Source organism: Rhagoletis zephyria, unplaced genomic scaffold, assembly GCF_001687245.7.
Source record: "Rhagoletis zephyria isolate East Lansing unplaced genomic scaffold, Rhagoletis_zephyria_1.1 Rzeph_scaffold_02415, whole genome shotgun sequence".
NCBI lineage: Eukaryota > Metazoa > Arthropoda > Insecta > Diptera > Tephritidae > Rhagoletis > Rhagoletis zephyria.
Genome location: NW_016159499.1, coordinates 1 through 21,891, shown reverse-complemented (window position 1 = coordinate 21,891; position 21,891 = coordinate 1). Strand labels below are relative to the sequence as shown.

At 36.0% G+C, this 21,891-nt stretch overlaps 1 long non-coding RNA gene across 1 annotated transcript; it reads right to left on the bottom strand.

Annotated features, from left to right (window-relative positions):
* Positions 1-89: 89 nt before the first annotated feature.
* Positions 90-15,967, bottom strand: LOC108366837 (uncharacterized). The gene is made up of 3 exons (XR_001848165.1): positions 15,854-15,967; positions 12,605-12,609; positions 90-101 (listed from the first exon to the last, which is right to left on the bottom strand). It is a non-coding gene; the product is annotated as an uncharacterized LOC108366837 (long non-coding RNA).
* Positions 15,968-21,891: the final 5,924 nt, after the last annotated feature.

Here is a 21,891-nt window from a genome sequence, read left to right as displayed (position 1 = left end):
CGGAGGTAAACAGAAAAAAAAAATGAAATCGCACAAAGTTTACTATAACTATGTGTAACAAAATACTTGGCATTTCAGCTATATTAACCCAACAAAACTTTCTGCGACATTTACATAACAATATGTTGGTCGTTTGCTGGGTAGAACTTCATACTGCAGATAAAGGGGGTTTTGAGTTAAGTATGCATATAGAATAGACTGTCAATACTTTAGGGCACTTTGGGTTCAAAGCATACACAGAGACACAGCAGCATCATCTCTCGTAGTTCTCGTAATTCATGGATGGCAAAATGGTGTAAGTACGACTAAGCACATGACGCTCATATCAATGGACAGCTAAACTATAAAATGAAGAATGGTGTAAGAGCTGCTATGGACTTGGAATTAGAAAATCTTTGAGGCAGCCATACCAATGAATTTTTATTTTTTCAGTAAAACTAACGGCGGAAAAGATAGCAGGGGGGCAGCAGTCAAACCCCGATAAGGCTAAAATAAATATGTATCAGTTATTACAAAAAATTTAAATTTTTACAGGCTTCTGGGCCATAAGGGCACTGATGAAAATGAAAGCGGTGGCGTCATTTCTAACGAAGCAATACTTCTTGGCGCATCAATGCTTCTTGACACATCACACTTTGAGGAGGTGCCAATACCCTGTCAAGCAATTAAACGAACGGTTCGAATGACATATGCAACAGCAAACCTAGAAAACATCGTAGAAAGCAGAAGGAAAAGTAATGCGAAACCCGTGAGCAAATCGTAAATTAGGAAGCTAACTAGCCTTGCAATATTTCTCAATGAAACAATCAGCCTTTCACTCAATATTTTACTAATACTAGTAGATACTAACAACAATTCGCTGGATAAGTCACTTTGAGACTGCGGCAATTACCCGGCTGGGGGGAGCTACTCACAGTGGCCACACCGCAATTCGAAAGGGCATTAACCTATCGCGCAGGGACTACTGTGCACTAAGTCTAAATTTTACAAAGATGTTTAAGATATCTAAACTAGATAGGGAATTTAGTTTAAGGGGGCTTGGCACATAAACAAAATGTAACACTCCACTTCTACACTGATGGTTCAAAACTAGAGAACTTCCACCCTCTTCTTCACTTGGTATGGCTGCCAGGGCATCGAATCATACCAGACAGGGAAAAGGCAGCCGTTGGCCTGCTAAAAAGCTACATTACCATCGGAAATCACGCGGATAGGTTCGGGATCCTCGTAATAACTTTTGCAGAAGCGCAAAAGGGCCAAAAGCCTTGCGGCCCCTATTATCATCGTACAGTTTCCTAAGTAAAAACACTGTCAGCTCTTTACTTTTACAATTTCTTTAATTTTTATTAGAGTTTATTCAAAATACACCAACACACTGAACCAAAAATACGAATACACCAAATGTAACACAGCTTATTGACCTTTGAAATTATGTTAGACCTACATATAAGTATATCATGGATAAATTGAATATTCAACTTCCTTACTAAATCGACGGATTTGCGCACCACAGTGTCTGGTTTGTAAAATTGAAGAATTGAGATCTTAAAGAGGTCGATCTATGTGGCTTCTTGGACATCTAGGAGGCTTTTGATAATACTGCCGATGAATCTATTTCAAAGGTTTGAGTCGCGACACCTTTCTTCGTGATTGTGATATATGTATTTGATAAAAGTACCGGGACGTTTTTACAGCACTTTTTTGTAAGTATCGTTACGGAACAAAACTCGGAAGCGCTGTTTCATTCATTTCATTATCAAACTGGTGTGCCAAGGAGAGCATCCGCATAAACTCGAAAAAGGCTATTCTGGTACCGTTTACAAGAATTTATAAGCCGAACCCTTGTTTGGCGATCCTTGGATAGACAGAGTTTGAATAACCTGACAAAGCAAACTATCTCAGAATAACCCTCGATGAAAGACTTAGTTGGAGCTGGCATATGGACATACCTATTATTAAAGCCACCCGAGCCATGTGGCCCTGTAGATGACCTCTTTGCCGGACAACAGGTCTGAACTCTATATTTAGAGAATGGCTATACCGCATAGTTGTCATTCCGGTTGTTAGGTACTTATGACTCCATATTATGGTGACCGGAAACATTGCAAAACAAACTTCAAGGATATTTTTATCCAAACAGCGGCAGTCGATGAATTTGTAAATGAAAATATCTTCCTTCTTCCTACACTAGGCTAATGTAAGTTAAAACTCTATCCAAGCACGCATACACTCACTTCCCCCTTTAATTCGTTGCTCACTTTTTCTCATCTTCTACGTCTCCCCGTCTCCCCGTTTTCTAATTTTTACTTTCACTTACATACAATTCATTCATATCCTTTACCTTTACATGCAGCCCGCCCTAAATGTCCACACTTATCCAATAACAACTTGCTGCTTACATCCGTTACCGGCACGATTACACAAAAGCCGTTTCGGTTGAGAGCCAAACGGCTGGGATAAACACGTTTTTAATCTCCCAAACAATGAGCATAAAGCACCTCAAAACATCAGTCTGCTGACCCATAGCAACAACGTCCATAACCATAACAACTACATACATATGTACATAAGCAAACATTGCAACAATAATAAAAATGTCTGCCCTGCGAACACTTACCGTACCTCTGGGTCATGCGCGCCCTTTTGGACTCTCACCACTATGAAGATTAATATGTATGTATGTATTTCGCTTGTCCACTTGGTGTCCCTACAAGACAGCTGAGTATCATATGAGTACTCATATTATCATTACTCCTAATCACAAAAGTGCTTATCAAAGTCCTCATTTTCGTTCAGGCCATGGGAAAAATTTGAGTACTTTCCCCTCAATGTTGTCATCAGAAAGTCCTCAGTACTAATAGTCAAACTACTCATTTATGCCGTACTACAAAAACAAAAGTGTAAATGTGTGAGAATTTTTGCCTAAAGTGCTCAGCAATGTCTTGTAGGGGTTTGTGCTTCGGCAGCCGACGGTGGGAGCAGCGGGTCCAGCAACTCTCAAAAATGTGTCGAATGACAGTTGACGTCTCGAAAATGTTAATCGCCTATAATGAATGCCATGCACATTTCAGCTAAGGATCAGCCGAAATACATTTACTCATATCACGTAAGGATGTATGTACATACAACCACCGACAGGCACACACACAAACACCTTAGGTATTTCGCTAGGTAAGCGCATATATATATATATATAAAGCTACATACTTACAGCCGAAAGACAAACTAGAGCAGCAAAAGTACTACCACCTCTGTCGTTTCCAACGCTGCAGCGGTCCTGGTTACTGGCATAGCAAAGCATGTGTCCGCACACAAAAAGTTTGCGACTCTTTTAGGCAGCAGGGTATACTACAACTTACTTTGTAATTTTCCTTTTTAACTAATTTCCTTTTGCTTGTTTTTGTGCTTGTAAAAAAGTACGTTGAAGCAAGCTGACAGCTCAGCGTCAACTTGGAGCTACCAAACATAAGAAAACATTGCATTGAATTAGCGGGCAACATTTAAATTGGAGAGTTCCTTGATATGTATTTATATATTAATGTACACTAGATATGTTAATCCCGGGATCCCGGTATTTTTAAGGACCCATAAATCCCGGGATTCTTGGCAAATAATCCCGGAATTTTCGGGATTTGTAATTTGCGCTGATGGCAATAATAGAAACTCTTTTCTTGAACAGTATTGGCTATATTTTTTTTTTTATTTCTAATTAATATTTTTTTTATAAATGTCTAGCTCATTCTACATATAACCCCGCGAGATAGTAAATTTTAAACACAAATATCAATATATTCGCGAAACCATGGGCCAAATACAGTAAAATTGCGTTTTTAATTTTTCACTCTTAGGTCGGTAATTCAAAAATGATTTAAAAAATTCAGGCAAGTGTGCTTAGAGAAGAAGTATGGGTATCAAATTAAAGAGGAAATGTTGTAAAATTTAAACAGATTCAATTTTTGAATCCAGAAGGACTGGTAAGTATTAGTAATGTACTTTTAAAGTTTTATCATTGAAACTTCGCCATATATGTTTTTGAAAAAACTATATGTTAAGGACTTAAATAAATCCGATAACATCCGCGAATTTTGTTCTCCTAACTTTATCAGATCAAAAAATTACCTATTTGTCCTTGTGAATCCAAAAATTTTTAATTTCTTTAAATTCTAAGGAAATTTCCTCTTGCATTTGGTACCCATTCTTCTACATTGCATTGAATTTTTTAAAGAATTTTTGGAATTAATCATATATATGAAATTAGAAGGTGCTTTAAAATAAATTCTGACGTCAGAGATAAAAAAAAATTAAAAACGCCACTTTAAATAAAAAAGTAGGTTTCAAACTCATTTATTTATTATTTATTTTATGGTAGTCCCGGGATCCCGGGATTGTGATAACGACATCCTGAAAATCCCGGGATCGGAAAAAGCTGAAAAAATTAACATCCCTAATGTACATACATATGGACATATGTAAGTCGCCGTGCTTTTGTTCTTGTGCGTATGCTCTCTACCTACGATGTCGCAGTGCGCATGTCCTATTTTATATACAACAACAAAAATCGTAAAGTGCTCGAAAGAGAAATATTCTCTGCGATTGGAAACAGTGGAACCATGAACAAGGTCGTGTGGATAGAAATTTGTTTAGCAAAGAATAATGGTGGAAATAATAGACGTCTACTAATGACATTTTTTTTTATCCTTAATCAGTCCTCGTTCAAAGCCTTTTAGAATTTGTCACCAATTTTTTAACTTTGTAAATCTTTTATATCAAAGTTATGTAAGCACATATACAGCTACCTAATCAGAACAGACTTGGGTAGGCGATGAACCCACGTAATTTTCGCCATTCATCAAGTAATTCAGGGACTGCGTATGTACGTCGTATAGCCGAATTAGCATCGATCGCAATAATTCCTGCTATAATCTACAAAACAAGTTTTATCAATGCACTCAGCCACCGCGCTGGTATGTAGGCAAGAAATGACCTATGTATATATGTATATACTACGGTTCTCTAGTACACAGGACCGCACTAAGTTGTGGTCAAAACAGTCAATAATACTTCGGTAAGTCAATATTTGTGGCCGCTGTGGTGGGCAGGACCTGGGTTCGAGCCCAATTTCCGACCATCATCAAAAAATAAAATATAGAAAAGCCGTTTTCTAATAGCGGCCGCCCCTCGTCAGCCAATGGCAAAATCAAAATAAAATCGCCGTTTCAGAGTCGGTGTAAAACTGTAGGCGACATCAAGGCGTATGCCACAAATCGGAGGAAATGCTCGGCCAAATACTAACATATTGTGAAAGCGCCAATCTATTATTATTAAGTCAATATACATATTTAAAAAAAAAATCTTTTTGATTAAAATTCAAAATAAATTCTTTCTACCAGATTAAAGGTGCCCGAGAAAAAAATTAACAACTAGATGACAGCGAGGTCGATTGCCTTTAAGCATGATGAATGTTGTAATAAAAGAGAGAATTGTGGTATAACACGAAACACTAAACATACATAAGGGCGTAAAAATAAAAATTGTAAAAAATTGCTTTTGAATTATCTTGTATTCCAGCTGCAAATAACGCGGATAAAATGAGTAAATTTGTTAGTTAACTGCAAAAAAGATTGAAATTTCCTTGTATAGGAACCAGTTCATTTGGTCCAAAAATACAAAGAAAATTTAAATTTTTCAAATTTTTTCGCTGCCACCCCCAGAACTGAAGAATATCGAAAATAAAGATTTTTTTTTTGAAATCGGTCAATATTTATCTAATTAAATTATTCAGTTTTTCAGTTCACCAAAAGAAAGACAGGAAAATTTTAAATTTATTTGATTTTTTCCAATCGGACAAGTAAGTATATGTTACCGCCCAAATCCGATCTTAGGACAAACTAGTTTTGCCTAACTAACCCTTAACAGTCCAACTCTAGCTACGCAGTTCACAGTATGGTTGCGTCCAACTTGTTTCCGCATTGGATGGATGTTTCGGATGTAGGTGGAGCTAGTTTAGCCTAGGAAAAACCAGATTGTTCTAAGATCGGGTTTGGCCCGGCAACTTTAATGGCAAATGTGTACTTAATTAGTCAGATTTCCACGACTGTCTATACCCTAGAATGATAACACTGATGACCCCCGGAAATCTTATACTTCTTCCTGTTTGTAAAGATGAAGATGATCATGTTCGCCATGCTGGTCCAGGAAATTTTAATCTAACCTACAATGAAGTAGAACTGGAATAACAAAGAGAATATATTTGCTTATAGCATCCTTCCCAAAAAAAAAAAATATATTTTATGTCAGTCGATCATTACCGTTGCTTGGCTCACAATCCTTAACTGGTAAGAATGCATTTAAGCATTTATTTATTCAGTTTCACCAGGGCGTTCTTATTGCTAAGAGAGCTTTCTAAACGCAAACTTTTGCCTTAAGGACTCCTCCACCCCTTATCTATGTAACTCTCTTTAAGAAGAGAAAACTATGCAAAGCACATGGCATTCAGTGCGGATGTTAGGCGTCAGCTGCTTGTCATATGCTCGGCCGCGCAAATTCTCTGTGTACAACCATGGCACGCAAAATTCCGAATCAAATACCTCCCTATCGTCGCTGAATGAAAAGAAAACACTCATACCACCGACAACAGCAGCCCCAGCAATGACAACTGGCACACTTACCTACCCAAACAAATGAGCTAACTTGGCTGGCAGGCTGGGTGGCGGCGCATTGCTTGGTCCACTCTCCTACGTGCCATTATAAATAAGCATACCATCTCTCATTTCTCGGTCAGAGAACGGATATACTCGTAGAACCAAATTTAGTGCCGCTCGTCGAATCAGTTTTTTGTAGACATTTTTACGTTACGGACGTGTTGGCGGATGCAAACAAATGAAGAACGGTATTGGCGGTGCGCGACCAAACCTTTTCCGTTTACCTAATTTCTAGTAGCAAAAACAGTTCTTCTTCAATTACTTTCAATTTTACTTGCTTCAAATTAATCGAAATTTAATTATCAAATCCATCTCGTTAACTAATTAATGTGTAATTATGTAAAAGCAAGTGAATTGTGCAAAAAATTTAAAAAAAAAATTAATGTGCGAAATGTGAGTGTTACAATGCATGAAAAAAAAGCAAGTACGACAGCGCAAAATTGAAGAGCAGTAAAATCGAAAGCGATAGTACGCCGTGGAAATTGGGACGACGACGACGACGAGGACAGTCGTCGGAAGGAAGTTCACATTCTTGCATGTGTACAAAAACCAAAACAGCAATAAGGGTAACAAAAACACACAAAAAAAAAAGAAACAACAACAACAAAACCGTACTGCGACTACTGTCATAGCCTAATTAGTGCATTGGGCGGATACTCGGTGCAGGCAAAAGTCGATGCCACCGCCAACAACAAAATGAAGCTTTAACGAAGTCATTTGGAAAATGCGTCTATGTGCGCGTGTGCGTGTGCGTGTGCGAATAAGTGGCATGAAACCAATGCGTTTGGGCAAGTGGGGGGCGCAAATTGCGTGCTATACATATGGGAAATGAAAACAAAAAAATTAAATCGATTTACCTCATGGCAGTAATTTAAAATTTCGTGTTTCTCAAGTGTTAAGGTGTAACGAAATGAAAGCGATAACAAAATGTTATTCATTTCGACATAACTCGATATTAGAAGTTAAAAGCTAAAATGGCATCGTCTTGTAAATGATGTTGAAAAAAAATCTAGAACAACGTCCAATAAATTATTTAATATAAATATTTTTGAAACAAAATTCTTGCATGTATTTTTGCAAGATAAAAAAAATTAGCAATCAATCTTGTAAATTAGCAAAAGATCAAACACAAATATTGGCTGCTAGTCAAACAAGCAGCAAGAATGGGGCATTCCCAAAATAGAATCTACGTAGCTATCCCTAGAATTTAGCTAGCAAGCCGGCTAACATTTAATTTGTACATACTCAGGTTTCATAACAATAAGAAAAATCTGTGAAACATTGACTCTCAGAATTATTAGGTCGAATTACTCGGAACCACAAAATTTCTAATACGCGTTGTGAGGAAAATTAGCAACGTTTTGCAGTTTTTAGTCACCAGTGCCACCTTACACCCGTTTGAAGCATACTTTAGTGCCCATATCGCACACCATCTTCAAAAGAGACACAACTCAAAAATCACATCCGAAAATATAACTGCTTGTGGATGGTAGAGATTCAACGCAATCAATACAAAAACAGGTGTAACAATAGTTTTCTGGTTGAGAATATATAAAAATCTTGCTCTTCGGTGAGCTAGTGTTGCGCAGGTGGTAATTCGGTGTTCTTCACCACACGCCGATTGAGCTCGTTTTTACTGAAACATAGGAATTTCTTTGAGTGATGGTGCCCCTCTAACTTATCCCAATAGCTAGCAGTGCAGGATATTACGCACTTGTTGAGGTCCCTCTTGATATCATTGTTGTTGAATCCAAGAAGCTTGAAAATACGTTTTTTCATTACGATCATAGCCCTCATGACCAGGCACCCAGATTAAGAATACCCTATTTCGGGCGACTATGGCACTCTATAATGGTTTTTGATGAGAACGAGTTGAGAATATAATCATGAAGAAAAAAATATTTGTATTAATTGGAGATAAATCGTACGAATTCTTTTATGCTCAAAACTTGACCTAAATTGGTGTGCGATATGTTCGGAAACTGGGCTTGAACCCAGGCCCGGGAAATGGTAGCGCGCACTGCTAACCACTACACCACAGCGGCAGCCTTGTCTTACTGAGTTGTAGTAGTACACAGCTCCGACCAAGGCCCATCCATATAAGGTGGTGGCAATTGCATATAAGTAAAAATCTCGTGTATTTTGTTATTGCTTTTTGGTATGTACATCAGGATGTCAAAATTAAAGAAAATAGGAGATAATTTTCGCCAAATTTGGTTTTTTTTGACATCCTACAGTTACGCCATTTCGTCTTGGATGACATCCTCTTGTATTAGTGTAGAGACAAAAATATCCAATCAGCTGTTCAATCAACACCACCTTGTATTGATGCGCCTTGGCTCCGACCACTCACCTACCGCGGACGTTAAACTGAAATGCTTCCGAATCAATGGTTCTGTCTGTCTATGCTATAGGATACATGGGTAAATTTAGCATTCGCAGGTATTGTAAAAAATTTAGTTTCACTACTTCCACAGTAGGATATGTCTCCTTGAACCATTCCAACCACCGCTACCTAGTGGATAGAGGTGCGTACGGGCACTCCCCTTAAGATTTTATTTTACTCGCAATTCATTCATTGTTTTTTAAGGATTTTTCTATTTCCAATTTGGCAATATATTTGGTTTGTTAATTTAAGCGCGAGACCACAAAACTTTGCCAATTATCTATCTCCTTAGCAAAATCCTGTCAATTGTTCATACAAAGTGCAGACGTAGGTCCTTCTGCATTTGGTCTTTCCATTGCGTTCGGGCGCGGCAACATTTCCAAGTCAGCGAAATCATTATTTCCATTTGCTTGCATAGAATAATTCTCTCGAACGCCTTCAAAACTTATTCATCTTTGTTCGTCATCTCTTCTCCTTCTGAGCGAGACAAAGAATTCTCTGCTTTTCAATTTCCTACCGAGCTCAAAGCAGCACTTAGGATGACAGTGAAAAGTATCCATTGAATTTTGAACACTTGAACGAAACCTATTTTTATATCGAAGAAAATGTTCAACAACCTCGACGAAAAAAGTGTCAAAAATCAGCGATAATTCCTAAGCCACTTAAAACTTGCACTTTATTAACTAAAATTCAATAGGCTACAAAACTGCATACCCACTATTTTTTGCTAAAAGCTCTGATTCAAAAGTTTGAGATTTCGATGACAAGTTTTTAAAATGTGAAAAATACTTGGGCATTCTGTACGAAGTTTGAAACTTTGATGTGTTTGATTTTAGTTATAGACTAAACTATAGTTTTATTACAAATTTACGAAAAAGATGTATCATTGAAAACATTTTGAATATTGAAAGAAAATTCCCTAGAAGCTTTTTACTGTGGGTCACTGTACTATTATTTTATTATTATTTATTTAGCATTCACTGTTACCAGATTTTCTGACGGAATTTTCGAGTTTAACTAAAATAGGCTGAACTGGTTTATACTATTCAGTGTATTTTGCCTATTACTGTAATATATTAAAGAAAAAATATAAAAATATGACTTTGTACTCTATAGTGACCTGAGCCGAGTGGATGCCTACTAATACCTGGTAGGCTCGAGTTCTGGTCCGAGCATCATCCATATAGATACATACATATTTTTTTTCTTATATCTGCCAATTCTGCACAAAAAATTTTAACCTCAGAATGTATGTATATACACTCACCAGAATAAGTTTCCGTACAGTGTTTTTTTTTAATACTTGTAATGTTTTTCATAATAAATTTTTTTCGTTAATTTTTTATAGAAATGTTTCTGCATCAAATGGCATATAAATTAATGATTTAAAAAATTTAGGAAAATTCGACAAATTTTTACCAAAATTTTCAACTTTTAAACAACATTTTTTTGAGTATGCAGTTTTTTAGTTCACTCAATTTTGGTGTAATAAAGTACAAGTTTTAAGTGGCTATAAACTATCGTTGATTTTTGAGATTTTTTTTTGCTGATGATGTCGCTTATTTTCTCCATATAACGGATGCGTGATAACGGGTGATTTTTTAAGAGCTTGATAACTTTTTTTTTAAAAAAAACGCATAAAATTTGCAAAATCTCATCGGTTCTTTATTTGAAACGTTAGATTGGTCCATGACATTTACTTTTTGAAGATAATTTCATTTAAATGTTGACCGCGGCTGCGTCTTAGGTGGTCCATTCGGAAAGTCCAATTTTGGGCAACTTTTTCGAGCATTTCGGCCGGAATAGCCCGAATTTCTTCGGAAATGTTGTCTTCCAAAGCTGGAATAGTTGCTGGCTTATTTCTGTAGACTTTAGACTTGACGTAGCCCCACAAAAAATAGTCTAAAGGCNCCCCGTTAGTTTGTTTTTTTTTTTTTTTGTATGGGGAAAAATACCCCAGAGCGTCAGTAAAAAAATTCTCAAAAATCAACGGTAGATTATAGCCTCTTAAAACTACTTAAACTGTACTTTATTATACTGAAATTGAGCGAACTAAGAAACCGCATACTCAAGAAAATTATAAAAAGTTTTGTTTAAAAGTTGAAAATTTAGATGAAATTTTAGATAGAATTTTCCTAAAATTTTGAAAAAACTTTGAATCATTAAGTTATATGCCATTTGATGCAGAATGAACTATATTTCTATTAAAAATTAACGAAAAAAAATTTTAACAAAAAATATTGCAAATATTAAAAAAACACTTTACAGAAATATATTCTGGTCCACATTCATATTTGTATTTGTTTTTTTTTCTATTTGAACATTTTACTTCCTTTCAATTCGTAAGTAAATAGTCGTTGCAATGCTAATACCACGGCTCAGAGTTATGCCAAACAATAAAAGTTGCACATCGAAATTGCCAATAAAATTTATTAAAATAAATTACAGAAAAAAGTGCTGAATAATATTCAAAAAACAATTTATGTATGTGCATTCGAGTTTATGATATTTATGAATTTCGCGGCATATTAAATTCACCAGAATATTTTGGTATTTTGGTTTTTTGGTTGGTTTTACGAAAATATCGACATCTATACTCGATGTCGCAGGTTGACTGTCAGCTTTAATTCAAGTGTATTTAGATGTGTTGGCAATGACCAGCACAACGATGACCATCGCCCTACGCAAACAGAAAATTCATGAGAAAATTGTGGCTACAGCAAGCAAAATTTGTATAAATATTTTTGAGAGCGGTGAACAAAAAAATGGGCTATAAATAAAAATATATACATAAATATTATACCTAGTATACCTAGTAGCACAATATATGTATGTACATACGTACATACATACATACGTTTGTATTCAACACGCAAATAGGCGTCTTCTACGCGCAAAATGCGTGTCAGGGTTTTTGGCGGCCCTTAGTTTGCACAAAATAAATCAAATTAATTTGTAGTGTAAAATAAAATTAAAAATTAAAATATCGCAATTACATACAAATCACACAAAAAACACAGCAGCCAAAGCAAAAATACATAAATAAAATAGAATCAGCAAAAATAAAATATAAAAAAAAAACTGTAAAACTGGGCATAAAAACCGTTGCGGTTGATATCCTTAGAGAGCTAGAGGGAGAGCATATTTTTTATGGCACATTTTAGAGGACTTAAAGCGCTTTTATGCTAATATTTTTATATCACAGCGCCGACAGGCGGACGTGAATGGCTTGATTCTTGATAAATAATAAGGCTGCGGACGAGGGCGATGGCAATGGTTGTGGTGGGTGACTGAGAGAATGTTGCTGTGTAGGTGGAGAGTACAACAGCTCGCCAGTATATTAAAGGCTAAATCAAGTATTTCCTCACCCGCCGCCTACTATACAAAATTATTCGTTTGTGTGAATGTGTTTTTTTTTATGGCGATGTTATGATTTCTACCGGTTTGTTTAAGGGTTACCATGACGGCCCTCCTGCGACACAAGTGCTATTACAAATGCATGCCACAACATAGCAACGAACACTGGCTGTTTGCTACAAATGCGTCACAAACAGCTACACAACCACCTTTGGCCATCTCAAGCAGTTCTGTGTTGCCCTTGTCGCGTCACAAACATACACTCGGGCTATTTTGTATAATGCACACCCACTCCATGAATGTCTGGTTAAAATAACCTCGATCTCATCTTCTTTTAGCCCCAATCGAACGTTATTACTCTGGGGTGTTTATACATATGTATGTATGTATGTATATGGGTTGTCTGTGCACTTTTAGTCTGTGCCTAACTCATTCAATGCCATCATGCTCTTTGATATGTGTGTATGAACGTTAAAGTGCCAAGTCGACCGTCACGAATTCGTCAAAGTAAATTGTAAACTTCCGATAATTTTACTGCAAAATTTTCTGATCCCATCACACCATACCCATATTGATGTATTTATGTATGTATTCACAATGGCATGTTGTCACGTTATTTCCCGGCAAAAAATGTTGAACCATGTGGTCCATTTTTGCCATATTGAAGTATTTATAAAGTGCTTCTCTGTAATACAGTAGTGGACCAACTCGTGTAATCACTACATGATATTGATTAGGCTGTGTTGCCAAGAGGTAGGTACTCCATGAAGTAATCCCTTGGAGTAGTTTTGTTCTCCGCTGATATAATGCAGCGCTGGAGTATATGGCCCTGCTCTAGGACTTCTTAATGTTAATTGCACCACACTTGTATATGCATTTCGATTCATTTTGGAGTACTCCTTGCACCTTGGGAAGTAGTCCTTACATGCGTGTTTGGAGTAGTCACGATTTTTGTATGGTTGTTTCTTTTTTTATGCACGTATGGGGCTCTCATTGCCGTGATTCCCTGTTGGTTCTCGTCAAATATTCGTATTTCAAAGCAAATATTAAACCTGGGTTTTAAACAGAAACCGATTTTAGGAGAACTAGGTAGGGCTCGGACCAGGCAGTCCAGGGTTCGCAGCCCCAGTCATACGTTCTGGCATCGAAGCTGGCGTCAGAGATTGGTTAAATATTTCGCTCAGCAATGACTGGGAGACTTCGTGGTGCTGAAAGTGGGCAAAACTCATGGTTCCCTCAATCTGTGAAGGTCTAGCTATGTAACTGCTTACTGTCTTTGAACAGATAGGACTACGGAAAACTTTTGGCATTGCTGAGTAGCTGAGTGATGCGGTATTTTTGTATGTACTTGAATAACCAAGCAGCTATTAAGGCTCGTAATTTGTAGTCGGGGTCATATGCATATAGACTGTGAGAGCTTGGCAATGAAAAAGCTAACATATTTGTGAGTAGCTTTTGGAAAGCTGCTGTGGAATGTAGCTGAGTACCCCACAATGCTATAGTCAGCCATCTCTTTTTCATCAAAACATTATGACTGCTTGCGTACTCACAGCGTCAGCTCTAAACATTTGCAGATGAGTACTTAAACGGGATTGGTGGAAGAGACTCGGTTTTTATATAGCATGTGTAGGACTACGTTCCAATAAATAGATACGGGCCTCGTGCTTCGACAGAACAATCCTAATAGATGTCGACCTCATGGAGCTCAGCCAAACGAGCTTTCTTCTTTTTTACCAAAGCGAAGCTCCGCCTGTTTAAGTTTCTCAAACTTTTGGAATCATAAGAAGATCGTTTAAAACTCAAATTCGGATTAACGCTGCCGTCGTTTTGAGCTATTAGTCAGCAATGAGCTAATCCAGACTACTTGCAATGAACAAGTGTCTAAGTGTCTGCGACTGTGAATATCTCCAGATCTAATAACATTACCTTGGACTGAATAGCAGTTAAGCGAACAAAAAACACACTTTGTACATCTCTGAAAATTCTTGTGACTTTGTAGGGCACAGATGCATAAACGGTGGCAACAATTGAACCTTGCAAAGTTTGAAAAAAAAAAACATTCTGTAGAAGCTTTGTGAACTGTGGCGTGCTATCAACGGTGAATGTGAACATACAATGAAATGAGGAGCTGTTTGAAATCTACTGTCAAATAGTCAATGAACAACCAATTAAAATACTGCAGACAAACTGGATGCGCCATTTGACGGCTATTTTCAGCTTTCGATAACAATTTACACAAACTTAACACTTTCATGTGTTCAGATGCCTTTGAACCATTCCTCTCTATGATTCAACGTACGAGTATGCCACCTATTAGCTTTAAAGTTAAAAATTTAACGTCACAATGTATCACCAGCGCTATTTACGTTCCAACATGGACATACATATGTATATGTACAGTTAAAACAAATATTTTTTCTTCAGCTACACAGAATACCTGCCGTATAATTTCGTAGTCGTTGTATAATTAGTTAGTTGTTGTTGCACAGTTCGATCACACAGCTAGAGGATGCTGTTTGTATAAGTTGATTGGCTGCAGCAGTGTAAACAGTGGCGATAACAACAGCGTCCTCAGTTACCATTTTGCAGTCGTTTTTTGCAATGTTATTTACCCAAAGTTAATATGGCCAACATGTCTCTCGCCTTTATCAGCCTGCCGCCAGCAAAGTCTGTTGGCTCATTAATTAATTCGATAGTTAAATAGAATAATGATTGAAATGTAAGCAACGCGTCTTTTTAAAACTAAATTTTGACTAAAAGTCTTTTAGCATAATTTTTTCTAAAATTGACATAAATGGCTATTGCGTCAAATACAAATTACTTTCCGACCTGGCTAAGCCATTAAGCCTTTGAGTTAAGCAACAAATCAAACAAACATACATATACACTGCCATGCACTAGAATAGGGGCAATGTTTTGGTTTCCTTTTTAACCGACTTCCAAAAGAGGAGGAGGTTATCAGTTCGTCGGAATATTTTTTTTTTATTTTTTTTATGTATGTTACCTCATAACTTTGGACCACGTCAACCGATTTCGATAATTCTCCGATCAGTGGATCACGAGATATATATATATATATATTTTTTTTTTATATGATAGTTGAAGTCGCTTTTATTTTGCTAAAAATTACTTGTTATCTTGTTTATTTTCCTTTATTTATTTTCATTGTTTGGCAATTAAAACACAGTTCATTCTCTAACAAAACCCATTAAAAAAAAATTCAAACTTTGTAAAAATTTGTAAAAAATCGTCAAATTGTCATCACAGTTCTTAAACTCAAGAATTGTTACAACTTCTTTGAGTACCTATACAGTTTTGTAGCCCGTTGATTTTCAAAATTTTTTTACCGACGCTCTTCCACAATTAGATGGAAAAAATTGCGTCAGTAAAAAAATTTTGAAAAATCAACAGTAAGAGCGCGTTTACCCACGAACGTGTACGTAGCGTAGCGTGGAAGTACGTAGAAACATATCATGTTTGCGGTTGATAGAGAGGGAGAAGCAATGTCTACGTCACGGTCATGCGGTGGTGAGTTTTCGTTAACACGCAGATACCTTAAGATAGGTCGTGTCAGCTGACACGTTCTCCGTTTTTACGTCCGTGGGTAGCTGCGCTTTAATACAAACGTATGTATGTGACTATTTCAAAATCCAAAAAAATTCTTAAAGTTTAAAATTTTTAAACTTGCGTTTATATCGTTTTAATCAACCGTATTTTAATTGAAAAGTAACGGAAATTAAATAAAAGAATAATAATCCAGAAAAACCCGAAAAACGTTGCCCCTATTCAAGTGGATGTGAGTGCATGTATAGGAAAAATTAACACAACTACTTTGCTATTTACTAAATTTCCATGTATTTACATCAAGCTTGCCTGAGTATTTAAGATATGAGTAGTACTCACCTACTATCTAATGTTGTAGTTTCAGCTGTTACTTACCTTCATTGCTGCTGACTGCTTATTCTAACTAAGCTGTGTGTAGACATAACACAGATTTATACTTATGTACATATTTCTTGTTCAGTAGAGCCCCTTCCACACACATACTTATATACATACGTATACACGCAAATCTAAAAAACGAAAACTGAAATATTTAAAAGCAAAACACTGCATTAGAAACGAACATCCAGCTGGCGAGCACCTTCCATGTAGCAGCCAGCAATTTGTTACTGTATTCGTGTTTTCTCTGAAGCCCTCGTTGCCTTTGCATTTAAATATATGCTTGTGTTTGTACGTCATATTGATATTGAAACAAGTGTGCAAGTTTGCATGTCGAAGGACAACAAAAATTGCTTTCCTTGCAGGTTTATTAAATTTTTATACCACAAAAGGGGGGCGAAGGTTTCCCTAATGCAGCGATTAATTGTCACTTTATAGCTCCACTCTTCAGTCTAGTAATATATAATAATTTCAGTTTTTTTTTATAAATTTTATAGTTTATAGCAATTTTTAGCGCTAATGAAGGAAATGCGAGCCAACACTTTCAACTTGAATATTCCGTAATAGGTGCAAAAACGTCTCAAATGTTATGATTTTTCGAAGAAAATTTTGCATCTGTTTACATACATATTCGATATGTCAATATTATTACTTTAAAGATTTTCGCATGCAAATTCTAAATATTTGCCAGAACTTTTTGGTATTTACATACAGATTCACATCATTTCTTAAACTACTTTGTCAGGCTCTTTTGCATTTCTAGCTGCTCAAACATTTCTTTGAGATAATCATAATGAATCCGATTATACGTAAAAGGTTCTTGCATAAATTTCCGCTTTGTTTGCAGTCACCAAAAGTCTTTACAATTTTGGGTCATTACACTAAATTCGTTCAATCAAATATAAAATTCTCATACATTTTTAACACAAAGCTTAAGGCATAAGAATAATCTTTTAAGTAGTTTTACACCGATTCCAGATTCGAATCACACCAACGCTGCCTGCGCATCGAGCCCGCAAACAATACATAACTTCATCAGTTTCGATTCAACTTCCTTGCTGTCACGGGCACTACTCACTTTTCATTTCATTTGACACAAAAATTAAGGATCTTATCGAATCAAAAATACAAGTAAAACATTTCCCTTTATCAACGCTAGTGTCCGTTTTGGTTTTGCGGTAAATGATGTTGGTAGGTTTGCTTTTGTTTACTTTGCCTTTGTTGTGCGGATTGTAACTGGATGCTGACTTTCTAAGCTATATATTCAAATATGTATGTATGTATTGCTTTTGACACATTTTCTTTAGTATAATTTTTGCTATAATCGATTACACTGGATGGCAAATTTTAATTTGGTTTTCCAGACGCTACTATCCAATTTGTATGAAGAATCGCCCGCTGATTCCAAAAATCTAATTTTCGAGATATTTTCAATTTACCGTTATTCAGCTTAAAACAAAAGGTGATTCCACTTAGTCACTTATAACTCATGAACCATTTTAACAAACTGAAAGTGGAATACGACAAATGAAAGCTAAAAAAATTTTCCATAAACCGTTTTATACGTCACTTTCCGATAGGATGGATAGTTTCTGACAAATTAATTATTCATTCCAGATTTTTGGTTTTTTCTTGATGAAAGTATGAAAAAAAAAACACTTTAAAGGAATGAAAATCTAAAAATAACAGATTCTGTGTCAAATTTTTACCTTTGTGCTAAAGCCTGTTCTGCTGTTCTGTTACAATAAAATCACGCTGATAATGAAGCAAATCGATGAATAAATAAAGAAGTAATGAGTGTGCGCAAATGAAAATGCGCAAAGATTTTTTGTATGAGAAATGAGCAGGAAATAATGTTACTCATACGCCATGCACACCTAAAGGGTACGCTTTTATGCACTCATTACTTCTTTACTTATCCGTCGATTTTCTTCATTAGTAATGATTTTTTTTTTTTTTTTTTTGAAACAGAACCGGCTAAATTTTGACACAGAACCTGTTATTTTTTAATTTTTCTTCTGTTAAAGGGTTTTTCTTCATATTTTCATAATAAAACAAAAACTCTAGAATGATTAATCAATTTGTCAGAAACTATCAGACCTATCGAAACGGGGTGTAGTATATACGGTCTATGTAGAATTTTGTTCCATAGAATAAAAAATTAAGTCCATTTTCGGAATCAGCGAGCCATTGGTTATAGGAATTGGATAGTGGCATCCTTTAAACATTTTTGCTGTAAACCAGTGTCAAACTCATAGTACTTTCTAACTTTATATTTCAAACAATCTCCAGAATTGAGAGCTATGTCTTTGCGACTACACTACACTAGAGAAGTGCACAAGTAGTCAAGGCACTCCCACTATCTATTTTCTTGATAATACTCGCTTGAGTGTACATCTCTTGGCCTGCCAAGCGGAACTGGCTTAAGAAGATAGAAAAACCTTATTGCATTTACATTCAAAAAATGTTAAACAATTTTTTTTTTTTGCAACAAACACGTGGAAAACAAGGGCCTTCTAAGCGCTTCCAACCAAAAACCAGAATTTAAGCGAATTTGCCAAAAGCTATATAATATATCTTCGAACAAATTTTTTTTCTGTACTAGTGCGGTTAGTGCGCCAAAGAAGAAGAAAAAGAAAAGATCAAAAAAGGGCTCCGCCATTCTGAATTTTTTAAATCTTATTTCAGATTCGTAATCATCGACCTCGAAAACTTTGAAATAAGTCATTATCTATATATATTCGCTTCTTCCCGAAAAGAGGGTATTTTAAGCGGTGCATTAAAGGCACAGGGTATAATTTTTCAAGCCTTTTAACATCTTGCAGGTTCAGTTTCATTGATTGAGATTTAACCCATTTACAAATTCCTATCTAAATTGTTCGTAAAACTTGTATCGGACGTATAAATACACATTACTCTTGTGTGCGTATGTAAATATATACACACACACATATGTTCTGCCTCTGTGTGAGTTATGTTGTTCCCTTAGGGGCTTGTCAACCATTTTCGATGTAGACATTCGCAACTAGATCACTTCTTTTAACACAACCAGTTTAATATTAGTATACCCTATGCTGATAAGACTATTTATCAAAAGTAAAATAAAGTTGATGTGAGTAATATTAAAAGAAAAAAAAATGAAAACGGCCACTTTGAACGACTGAACAACAAACCATAGCTGGAACACATAAATAGCTGGAACATTGCAGCACAATGGAGAGAGCCCCCACCCCCCACCCTGTTGAATACGCCTACACTTTTTAAGTGTTGCCACGTGTTGATGTGGGTGCGTCGGCAACAAACTTCTCTGCATGTATTTATATGTAAATATTTATGCTGGGCCTGCGATGTTTTCCGACAATCTTTTTAACTATTCTGTTGGTTGGCAGAGAGCCTGTTCGTTTACGTATGTATGTATGTATGTGTTTATATTCTGTTTACAATTTTACATGTACTACGAACATATGGATGTTTGTGAGTATTCGTGATAAATGCAACTATTCGTAAAATGAAAGCTGTGATAGCCATACATATATAGTACGCACCTAGGCTTATGTACATTGCACACACATTTGTTGTGTATTTCCTTCGTAAGCTACTAAAGTTTGTGCTCGTATTTTGTGTACACACTTACATACATACATGTACTCTAATAGATAATTTATATATGTAAGCCTGCACTCCCTTCACTCCGCCATTTGTCATTTGTACTATTCTCGCAGCACCAATTTAATTCCATGCGCTTGGTTACATTTCGATGCGCCTCACTTCTTTGCTTCATTTCCGTGCTGCTGGCGTAGTATTAGTTTTCTCAGCTCTGATGCCGGAAAAGCTTATTTTCTATTAAGAGGCTATCACCGATAGTCATTTCCATTGCGTAAGGAATGTCATATGATATATGTAAAGGAAATAGCGCATATCCAGTAAAAGGATATGATGAAAGTGAAAATATCGTAATGATAATGACGTAGAAAACTTAAGGAAATGACATAGCAGAAACAAAACAGACTAAGAATTTGCTAGATATGAAATTTATTTTGGGAATGGATGTGTACTTTATTTATGCAAATACATACATACATATGTATCTATGTTGTATATTTATATTTACTTACTTAAATGATGTGTAGGATATTTCAATTAATTAATTATGCTCTATGTGTGTAGATAAGTTTGGCTGAAGAAATTTACTTTAGCAATGCAATAAAATCAACTTTTGGGATAACTGTTTGAGGAACCGGATGTTGTGATTTTGTTATATTAAACTTGCTACGAAATGATTAATTTACTTTGATGTTGCTAATGAACTGAGAAACTGAAAGAAATTCATATAGATATGGCTCTTATTGGCACACAAATGTAAATATGTGGCTTCGCCAAAGTCTAATACGGCCAAGGGAGAAAGCGGATTACTCATTGAAAAATTGCGATGACTCCGCATACAAGCTACTGAGTATTGTTTTATCAATTTTCTGCTCAGCTTCTTTTGCTTACATTGCTCAGCCACGGATACTGAATTTGAGCATCAGAAATCTTATAAGTCAGTTAGCAATTTTTCTTAGGAATTTAGTAAACACCCGATCTCATTTAAAATGCAGATATGTATCATAACCAGGAATAGTATATTTTTGATATCAAAATAAACAAGTAAGAAAGTCTAAGTTCGGGCGGAGCCGAACATAAATACCCGGCGCAATTATTAAATATATGTTTTCCACCTTTCCGAAAGCTACCGCTACACGATAAGCCGGGGTGTATAAATTTTAAGTAAATTAGCGTCCTTAAATTTCGAAATATTGCAGTTTCAAGCATTTCTGAAATATACCGTTATATGAAAAGCGGTCGTAATTTTAGTCCGATTTCAATAATTTTCAACGCTTTGCTTTTATGTGGCAAGCACAATAACCATACCGAGTTTGGTTCAAATTGCTAGAACGGTTAGCGAGATACATATATGTGATCATAAGTGGGCGGTGCCACGCCCATTTTCCAAAATTGTATCATAAGCGTATTTCTTGGTAAAAAATTGTTGCAACCATCAATTTTGAATAAATTAGCTTTAATATTTACTGATGTTGTACTACTGATGCTGCCTTTAATATAGCCATCACTCCTGCCTGTATCAGCAGAGAAGCTGAGAGAAGAATTCTACAAGGTTTTTACTAACAATGATAATAAAGCTCTTAACCAGCCTTAACTTATTTTCAAAACCAGCCTTGACTAACTTTCAAATAAAGTCAGTTGTACCAACAAAGTTGATACATCAAACTGGTGTAGCACAAAGGAGCAATAGTCTTGCGTCAATCTGATTGAGATTCAGCGAGGTGACTTATGAGAAGTGCAAATAACGTCGATAATTCATTCCATAGTTTCAGGCATTAATTGTTATAGGCATAGTAAAAATAACAAATCCAAAGGCTGGTTAAACAAACTTATTTCTACCTAATAACCGAAATACGAGGAGTAACCCTCAAAATAACAATATTGGATTACTTGTAGGGAAAT